General features: G+C 37.3%; 1 long non-coding RNA gene across 1 annotated transcript; it reads left to right on the forward strand.

Moving 5' to 3' along the window:
• Positions 1-2,511: 2,511 nt before the first annotated feature.
• On the forward strand, positions 2,512-6,894 carry LOC120437339. Its single transcript, XR_005611037.1, has 5 exons — positions 2,512-2,573; positions 2,730-2,787; positions 4,538-4,648; positions 6,025-6,301; positions 6,836-6,894. It is a non-coding gene; the product is annotated as an uncharacterized LOC120437339 (long non-coding RNA).
• The last annotated feature ends 4,084 nt before the right edge of the window (positions 6,895-10,978 follow it).

Below are 10,978 nucleotides of genomic sequence, written 5' to 3' on the forward strand. Positions count from 1 at the left end.
AATCCTACAATATAGCTCAATAACAATGATTTAGAACAGATACTATGATTGAGCAGAATAGTAATAACTTAAGTGAAAATATTGGAAAGGTAAAATGACAAGCTGAATAAAAAGGAACATAGTTAAGTTTGCTCAAAACTAATTTTTGTTCACCTGTGAAAAAATAAAATAAAACTACATTTAGAAATACAAATAAGAACAGCCAACAGTTACACACAAAATCAAATATGGATACACAAATCAACAAATACACACAAAATCAAATATGGATACACAAATGTACAGAGACAGAGACACACAGGCAGGGTCTATGCCAGTCAACCAGTCTGAATATATTATATTTTTTTCCAACAATGAGATGCTGCCCTAAAGAGGGTCTCTCTCTCTCTCTCTCTCTCTCATGCACACACACACACACACACACACACACACACACACACACACACACACACAGGGAGAGAAGCATGTTTTCAGTCAAGCAGCCTGGGAGCTGCTAAATTTGAATCCACAGAGGCTGTGTACTTTTTCCCGCCAAAACAGGTGCACACACACAGCACAGAGACAGGATTTTTGTAGTCTATTTCTCATAGTGAGGATTCCCCTCAAACAAATCACCATAATTTCCTAACTGTATTGGCCAGAACGGTCATTCTTACACCGTTTTGTCCAGAAGAGATGGGGGAATCGTCAAGTGTTGACAATTTATCATTAAAATATGAATTTTTAGAGATATATGACATCGATGACTTGTTGGCTTAGAAGCCACGAAGGCCCCAATATGCAAATTTGAATGCCTCAGCCCACATATATGATTGGCTGGCTGAGAAGCCGTCCAGACCCTGATTTGTAAATTTGAATGTCTCATCCCTCAGATATGATTGGCTGGCTGGGAAGCCGTGCAGGCCCTGATATGTAAATTTGAATGCCTCAGTCCTCACAGAGGATTGGCTGCCTGGGGACCTGGCAGAAATATATAGAAATACTATGATTAAGCATAAATACTACATTTAGCAGAAATACTTTATTAAGCACAAATCCTATAATAAGCAGAAGTACTATATTAAGCAATATAAATATCCTATAAAAATCCTATAAAAGCAAAAATACTGTACTATGATTTGGTAGAAAACTATAATTAATCAGAAATACTATATTTAGCACAAATCTTATAAAACAGCAGAAATGCTATGATTTAGCACAATAGTAATAACTTAAACAGAAAAATTGGAAAAGCAAAATGGACAGCTGAAAAAATGCTGAACATGCTAAGGGTCCTTCAAATATACTTGTTAAATGAAAAAAATCGGCAAAAAAAAAAAAATATATAACAGCCACACAATCATAAATATGGACACATATGGAAACACACATGCACAGAGAGAGACACACACACAAGATCCAATTCAGTCAACCAGTCTAAATATATTGAATTTGAATCTTACAATGAGATCATCCCATAAAAAGGCTTTCTCTCTCTCTCTCTCTCTCTCTCTCTCTCTCTCTGTCACACAAACACACACACACACACATACAAGATCCAATTCAGTCAACGAGTCTAAATATATTGAATTTGAATCGTACAATGAGATCATCCCATAAAAAGGCTCTCTCTCTCTCTCTCTCTCTCTCTCTCTCTCTCTCTCTCACACACACACACACACACACACACACACACACACACACAAGATCCAATTCAGCCAACCTAAATATATTGAATTTGAATCTTACAATGAGATCATCCCATAAAAAGGCTCTCTCTCTCTCTCTCTCTCTCTCTCCACACACACACACACACACACACACACACACAGGATCCAATTCAGTCAACCAGTCTAAATATATTGAATTTGAATCTTACAATGAGATCATCCCATAAAAAGGCTTTCTCTCTCTCTCTCTCCCTCTCTCTCTCACACACACACACACACACACACACACACACACACACACACACACACACACACACAGGGAGAGAAAATCAAGTTTCTAGCTCAGTCAAGCAGCCTGGGAGCTGCTAAATTTGAATCCACCAATCAGAGAGGCTGTGTACTTTTTCCCGCCAAAACAGGTGCAGCCGTTTTTACACACACAGATATGGAAGAAATATAGTATCATCAGAATCCAACTATTTTTAGACACTGAATTTATAACACTGAATTTTTATCCTCCAAATTTCCCTGCAAAAATATTCACCTGCAAAATTCACCTGCAAAAATTCAACTGCAAAATTCACCTGCAAAATTCACCTGCAAAAATTCACCATCAAATATTCACCTGCAAAAATTCACCTGCAAAATTCACCTGCAAAATTCACCTGCAAAAATTCACCATCAAATATTCACCTGAAAAAATTCACCTGCAAAAAATTCACCGTCAAATATTCACCAGCAAAAATTCACCTGCAAAATTCACCTGCAAAAATTCAACTGCAAAAGTGATGAACTTAAATGACCCAAGCCAGAGCAATCAGCACTAGATCGAGTCGAGCGGCTCTCAGCCAATTAAATTACGCTGTTTGATCACATGACATCGTTAGCCAGCAGTGTGTCTCCTGAAAAGAGAGCTGTTTAGAGGTGAGGATTAAGTTTTCTCCTAAATAGAGATCATTACAGGACGCCTAGTCCTACTTAAAATCCCATTCATTTTTCTTTTATTTTATCATCTACTCGAACTGAGGAAAACGTTTGACTAACTCAAAGAAAATTTCGCGCCTCCCTGCCTGTCTGCAGAGGCAGTTTTGAATTCAGGAGCGGCAAGATGGCAGCGGCAAACCCTGGCGGTTCTCCGGTAAGTATATTATGTTTTATCTTCAAGTTTGTCTTTTGAAACGTTAATTTTATTTAAATCCGTTGGTCACGTATAAAGTACACAGACGGGGTCTTTGCTCAACTCGTCTGATGCGTGTCTCACTAAGCGCTACATGCTACCATCCTGCTAACCGAGCTAACCTTTACATGCTGTGCTCTACAAAATAGGATACTCGGTACAAAACCATACTCCGCAGATGTTGATAGATGAGCGAACAGTGCAAATATAATGTGGGAAACGAGAACGGCATTTGGTGAAGGGGTAAAATACACCATGAATAAAGCCATAGAGTGAATGGCTGCCATGGTTGCAGAACGGCCTGATTTAATGACAAGAATGGGGAAGAGTGAGGTAAAGTGAACCAAAGCCACAAAACACGGTCAGACAAGGCGGGAATAGGGCAGTGATATGTCCGTCAGTATGAAGTTGGTGTATGCTTTGGTGACCAAAAACTCGAGACCGGTAGCAGGAAAGATGGGGGGACTCGTGTTTCACTGGAATAGTTGTGAATTAAAACATCATTTGTTGGGGAAATTTAGGTGTAAATGCATCCATACAGGCGAGACAAAAGCAGACCAGGCAGTGAAGAAAACAATGCAAACATTAGAAATATTAAAACGGAAATATGGGATTAATATAACATACAATTAGGGAAAATTGAAGGAACACAATGTAAATTATACTGTAAAGTCATTAAAACAGCATAACCTGATTAAAAGAAACATGTAATTGGGGAGGAGGAGGAGGAGGAGGATGATGATGATGATGATGATGATGATAATAATATTAAAAAACATGTACAAGATGGGCATGTATACTTGTACCCAGAATTTAACAACTATAAAGTTGTGGCATGACAGTACCTTACCCCATCCATTATATCCACACTTTCAGAAAAGGATATGGTCAATATCTTTACAAATCTAAACTTAAACAGATAGCATAAGTTAAAGCGGGATATTCCTCTGCGCTCTCCTAGAGAGAATACATCAAATTAAACAAATAAGTAGTCTATGGCATTTAAAAGTGGTTACCTACAATTCTGAAATGCTAATACTAATTCTTATTGATGATGATATTGTATTTGAAATCCTGGTGTAACACTGAACCCGACATCATAAAATGATTACCCTTGTAATGTCAGGGAGCTACAACCAAGGAGGAAAATATTACTGTCTCACCCTTGTATCCAATTACATAACAGCACTGCTTGGTAAAGGTGTTGAATTAGCTGGGTCGCTCAGTTTGGGGAAAATTGTGGGTAGCCTGCAAGGGCCTCAACTTCTCCATTCCCACAATGTGCAACAAATGGGCACAGCTGATCTTCAAGATTGGAACATCGGCCAATTACTTCCAACTTTAACGTATTTTTGCAAAAATATTCTTAAACTTGTCTCTTTACACAGATCATAATGATACAAGATGGCACTTGTGTAATTTCCTATAAATTCAATAAATCTAAATAATTGTTACCAACCCGGTAAATCCTGAAAAATGTTTTAACAGCTGTGTTAAATTAAACTTCATACTGACACATGCTGGAAAGTGCATTCATGAGACAATTTTTTTTTTTTTTTTTATGCCTTCTAGAGCAGTAGCATTCAAAGATTTTAAGGATTCTTTTACATTTTTTAAAAACACTCTGATTAAGGCATAAGTAGTTCTTTATTATCAGATCTAAGTTTGTTTAAAGCTTCGAATGTTTTGAGGTACTTTTCTTTGTTTTCAGGGTTCGTGGCAACCACGGATGGGAAAATGTGGAGGTTGCACGGCTGATGTTTACTGTTCGTGGCACAGGAAGAGGCAGTTTCATTTCAGGAATGAGTGTGCACAATCAAAGGTTTGTTCTCATAAAATACTGTCAACCTCAAATGTTTCTGACATAAGATGGAAGGTGTTGCAGCTTTATTTCCATTATTTAAAAATACAAACATTTAAAGGGTATAATGTTATGATTTAATGTTGTCAGTGTTTTGTTTTATGTCATGTTTAAGGATTTTGTTCTCGGTTGTATCTTACGTTTAGTTTAGTTCAGGGTCCATGTGTCATTCTGTCTCTGTGTCAGGTCTTCGTCTTGGTGTAGTGTTCTCATTTCCTGTTTTATTGTGAAGGTCTGCGTCTCATGTGAGTGTGTTCAGTTTTACCTCTGTCTCGTCTGGTTGATTATTCCCAGCTGTGTTCCCCACCTGTGTGTAATCTTCCTGTGTTTCTCTGTGTGTATTTAAGTCGCGTCTTCTGTCTTTGTGCTGGCTGGTCCGTCTGTGTATCCACCATGTTCCACTTGTGTGTGTGTGTGTGTGTGTGTGTGTGTGTGTGTGTGTGTGTGTGTGTGTGTGTGTGTGTGTGTGTGTGTGTGTGTGTGTGTGTGTGTGTGTGTGTGTGTGTGTGTGTGTGTGTGTGTGTGTGTGTGTATGTATGTATGTATATATATATATCCTTCACTGCAGCAGTCTAGTAGGCGTGAGAAGCCATTTTTGTTGATTAAGTTTTCTCCTGTTTTTTGTTAGAAAGTTAGGTAAGTGGATTGTCTTTTGGTTGGTTTTTATTTTGTGTAGGACAGCATAGGGACCAGTAGGGAGTTTTGTTTGTTATTTTTGGCACTGCTCACAGCTGAAGCAAAATAAATGGCTGCTTAGCACTTTTAGAAGATATTGTGGTTTGTGTACTTAGTTGGGTGGTGTGTGGGTGGGCCAACTTCTTGTTGCGTTCGATACTCGCCTAGACAAAGAACGTAACAATAGTTTTATGAAAAAGTTTTATAGTAAAATGTCTTTAGAGAACAGTGCCCTATCCAGCAGGATATATTGTCTCATATGTGTCAGGTGTGTTGTTGTTGTTGTTGTTGTTGTTTCTTTCAATTTCCATTATTTACCCCTCAAGGAAGAAAATATTGGACAGGTCCTACAAACCACAAAGAGCCTTCAGGACGCTGCCCTATTTTTAGTTATTCACACACCTTTTCCAGTCTGTTACTTCTTTCCTGAATGTTCATTCTGTGTTAATGGTCTGGTTGTCATCTCATGTATTGCCACTGATCATTACAACCCTTTTGGCACCTTTTAAGTGATATGCCTGGGTCCTTCCTACATGCCCTGATAATGTATTATTACTGTTGTCATGCACACATTTCATGTAGGGTTAGAAACAAGCAGGAATTTCTCATACACACCAAAGAAAGGCCATACCTAATTTAAATATTTTTATATATTATTTCAGAATAGAGCGACTGTGGAGAGACCTCTGGGTGGCCGTTGCATGCATTTACTACGATGTTCTTCACAACCTTGAGGAAGAAGGCCTTCTTGACATTTCAAATGCTGCACACCTCTTTTGCTGCCATTACATCTTTCTTCCTCGACTGGAGGATGATTTTAATACATTTTGCAGTGGATGGGACAACCATCCACTGCGAACAGAAAACAACACGAGTCCCAACCAGCTGTGGGAGTTGTGTCACAGATATCACCCTGTTCCTGTTCCAGAAAACACACAGGTAAAGGTGCACATTTTTAGTACTCATTGATTCTCTTACAGAGAATGTGATGATTTTATGGATAATTAAAGTCAATTAAATTAAAGATAATTAAAGTCCACAAACACAACAAGCTGAAAGTCAGTGATGCTGCTCGGTTTGCAGTCCTGAATATGACGGCACAAGCAGGATTCACTGCACTGTTAATGTTAGCTATGTTATATTGCTGCCTCTGTTCGGTGGTGTCGAGCCAAACGGACTTTAACGTGTGTTTGAACGAGCTGACGGTTCACTCATTAAGCTGAAAGAAAGATGCTTTAATCACAGGAGTCACACATGTGTCCACTGTACCATCTGGGAACTCTTCTTGTTTAGCACTCGTAATAACACAAACACTAAATCCTCCTTCTCTTGTGCTGTTTTGTAGCAGAGTGTACACCTGAGACTGTCACCTGTCTGTCTGTCCTGCACACTCTCTCTGTTTCTTTCTCTCTGATTGTGGAATAAAAGTATGAACATGTATTTATAAGTTACACTTGTGTTTGAATCCTGCAGCTTATCACACATTTGATTTCCATGTGTGACAACTGCAAGTGTCCAGAGTGAGGACAGACTGAGGGACCCACTGCTGCACATCATCTGTGAGGCTTTGCACCCCTGATGATCCACCAGGACAAACTCAGCAGTGTGTGAGGAAGAGGAGGAGGAAGAGCCAGCAGCAGCTGGCAGATGGAGAGAATAGACAGACTGTTCCCTGTTTGTGAAGGACTGCTAGAAAAGTTTAAAAGAACTAATTGTCTGTCCTGAATCAGTCTTATTAGGTAATGTTCAAATAATGTTATCATCCCAGTGTTTTCAGTGTGGGAGAAAGTACTCAGGGCCTTCAAGTTACACACTATGAAAGGCAGCAACAAGTTTAATATTCAGAAACCTAAAGTATGTATCAGCAGCAGAATGGAGCTAAAAATAAATGTTTGTTTCAGTTCTATGAAGCTTTGAGTATTTTGGATTAGTAGCACTGCTGTGTTTGTTGCATCATATTGCTGTAATTGTTTCTATACTTTATATATTCTGAGGTAAGTTGATCTATAGTGTTAGATCATATTCTATAAGGATGTTATGTGTTTGTATAGTTTCTGCCCAGTTTGACCCATTTAGCAGAAGTCAGCCTGTTTAAGGCTCTGATATCTATTCTGTGTGACTTAAAGCAGTTATGACATGGTCTGATTTTTCTCACCCAATAAAGGAATATTTAATATATCAGTCTACTCTTTGTTTATTAGAAACAGTTTTCACAGCTCGTACATTTTCTTTTTACACATATATGTAAGCATTGAGCCAAATTTAGTAATGCCAACATATTAAACGAACAACATTTGTCTCTTATATATATAATACACCTATATATGCACTGTCAAAGATATTTGTCTTTGAGTGAAGATTTAAGGTGATAGGAAATATAAATAACTGGAACTTGAATCTTTACTGAAGCTCAGTATTAGACAGAGTTCACTCACATGTGCTGTACCAGTGTACCTGCACATGTGATGTGACAATAGAAGTTATTTGATTTGAGAGTTCAAACTCACTGCTGTAATAACTTATAATGATTAATATAATAACTATAATATTGGCCATATCATATTTACACTGACTTTAGTCTCATGAACAACATTGGCTAATTGTTGTTTACTAGCTAATCTTAAATGACTGTTCAGTACAGAAATGAAGGCCAACAATCATGTTTTACAGTCCTGTGGTCTCAGCCTCAGATACTTATTAAATCACACAAAGCTGGTGTAGAAACAAACACACGAACAAAATATGTTCTCCTTCATTTGTCAAACAAAGCTGTATGAAACGTTTCCAGCGGTTGGTGTTATGGTTGCTAGGCAACCTGGGAAGCGCTTGACGGAGGCTAGACCGTCCCATTTCACGAGCCTCGCACTTCCGGCCTTAGCGGTCTTTGAGCACTGTGCCCTTGAAGATCGTTGAGGCTGCGACTTTAAGGCTGCAGACCCTGAATTGGGATACAGCCTTAATCCCTCACCTCTAAACAGCTATCTTCTAGGAGACACACTGCTGGCTAACGATGTCATGTGATCAAACAGCGTAATTTAATTGGCTGAGAGCCGCTCGACTCGATCTAGTGCTGATTGCTCTGGCTTGGGTCATTTAAGTTCATCACTTTTGCAGTTGAATTTTTGCAGGTGAATTTTTGCAGGTGAATTTTTTGCTGGTGAATATTTGACGGTGAATTTTTTGCAGGTGAATTTTTTTCAGGTGAATATTTGATGGTGAATTTTTTGCAGGTGAATTTTGCAGGTGAATTTTGCAGGTGAATTTTTGCAGGTGAATATTTGATGGTGAATTTTTTGCAGGTGAATTTTTGCAGTTGAATTTTTTGCAGGTGAATTTTTGCAGGTGAATATTTTTGCAGGGAAATTTGGAGGATAAAAATTCAGTGTTATAAATTCAGTGTATAAAAATAGTTGGATTCTGATGATACTATATTTCTTCCATACACAGAGCACAGAGACAGGATTTCTGCAGTGAATTTCTCATAGTGAGGATTCCTCTCAAACAAATGGCCATAATTTCCTAACCGTAGGGGCTAGAACAGTCATTCTTACACCGTTTTGTTCAGAAGAGATGGGGGAATCTTAAAGTGTTGACAATTTATCATTAAAATATGAATTATTGACGATATTTGACTTCTAATACAACATAACTGATTAGAGGCAAGCAAAATCTGCCTTGACTTGCCCTCAAACAACGCTTTCTAACTCTAAATCTATTTGGAGTATCGATATCATTCTTTCACCGTAAGAGACAGCAGGCTTTGGTGAACAGTCATGGAAATTTTCAGGTCTCTGTGGAAATCTATCAAAAAGATATGACGAGAGAAAAAAGTGTCTCATTTCCAGAGTTTGAAATCTGAAGAAATCTGAGCGAGGGACGAATTTCCTACCCTCAAACAAGTCTAACTCATTTCAGAACGGTAATAGGTGAGAAAGAAATTCTTGAATTGTGAGCGTCAGGAGTGTCTGAAGATATACTGGGACAAGCCTTATGTCTTAACTTTGCTTCGTTAAGGAGATATGACGATTCGAATATGCCTCTCATTACAGAAATCAAGCGGTGATTTTGAACAAGCTCTCCATTGACTTTCTATGGAGAGTTTTGCGACTTTGTGTTGGTCTGAGGAGATTTGCCAAAATTCTATAAATCTCACAACAACGATAGTGACATTTTCTGAAAGCCAGCAAAAATACCTACGTTTTGATATATAATTTGTGGAAGTTGAGTGAAAATTGAGCAAGTAGCAAGAAGTTGTTCGGACATGAAGAGAAGACTGCAAAACCTTCAGTGGCACACTGGAAGCCAAGTGCATAGCAACCATAACAACGCATGTATTTTGTGAAAAATCACAAAAATGAAACTCAAAACTTAAAGAGGGATAAGATGAAAACTGTAACAGATATGAAAAAGCTGATTTATACCTGAATAGCCCAATAATTTGAGAACATTTTAAAGTTTGAATGGTTGTTCTACGTGAAAGTAGGAAAAAGTAGTTAAGTTTCAAAAATTAGCAAGTTTTAGCAGAATTTTGGAAGTTTTCCATTCATTTCAATGGGACAAAAAATTGCATAAAAAGATTAATATTTTAAAAAGTATAACAGCAAAAAATACCAAAAGATATAGCGCACATTAGCAGAAATAGCAGAATAGTTTAAAATTTGAACGGTGAAAATCGGCTGAAAATTGTGGAAGTAGTTATACGGCGAAAAATGTACGGAAGCAACTTGAAGAATAATAATAATAACTAGAAAAATTTGCATTTCCTGCGAAAATGCAGTGTGGATGCTTTAAAGCTGAAGCTGTCTGCTGAAACTAGCTGAAAAAGCTGAAAAGTTGCAGAAATTGTAAAAACTTTGCAGAAGCAAAGGAACTTTGCTAAAATGTAGTGACTTAGCAGAACTGCAATATCTTAGAGGAAACATAATACTTGGCAGAAATACAATAGCATAGCAGAACTTAGCAGAAATATTGTAACTTACCAGAAACACGATAACTTGTCAAAAATACAAGAATTTAGGAGAAATTGTATAAGATAACAGAAAGAATATATTTAGCCAAACATTGTTAAACATTACAGAAATACTATGATTTAGAAAAACAGTACAACATAGCAGAAATGCTGTGATTTACCAGAGACACTGTAATATACTATGAATATTTTAATTTTATATGAATACTATGTTTTAACAAAAATACTCCAGTTTAGCACAAATATTATAACATAGCAGAAATATTATTCTATAGCAGAAATGCTATATTTAGAAAGAAAAATATAATATAGTGGAAATACTATGATTTAGCAGAAATCCTACAATATAGCTTAATAACAATGATTTAGAAGAGATACTATGATTGAGCGGAATAGTAATAACTTAAGTGAAAATATTGGAAAGGTAAAATGACAAGCTGAATAAAAAGGAACATGGTTAAGTTCGCTGAAAACTATTTGTTATTCACCTGTGAAAAAATAAAACAAAAATACATTTAGAAGAAAAACAAATAAGAACAGTCAACAGATACATAAGAAATCAAATATAGATACACAAATGTACAGAGAGAGACACACAGGCAGGGTCTATGCCAGTCAACCAGTCTGAATATATTACATTTTTATCC

This window comes from Oreochromis aureus, unplaced genomic scaffold, assembly GCF_013358895.1.
Source record: "Oreochromis aureus strain Israel breed Guangdong unplaced genomic scaffold, ZZ_aureus HiC_scaffold_97, whole genome shotgun sequence".
NCBI classification, from domain to species: Eukaryota; Metazoa; Chordata; class Actinopteri; order Cichliformes; family Cichlidae; genus Oreochromis; species Oreochromis aureus.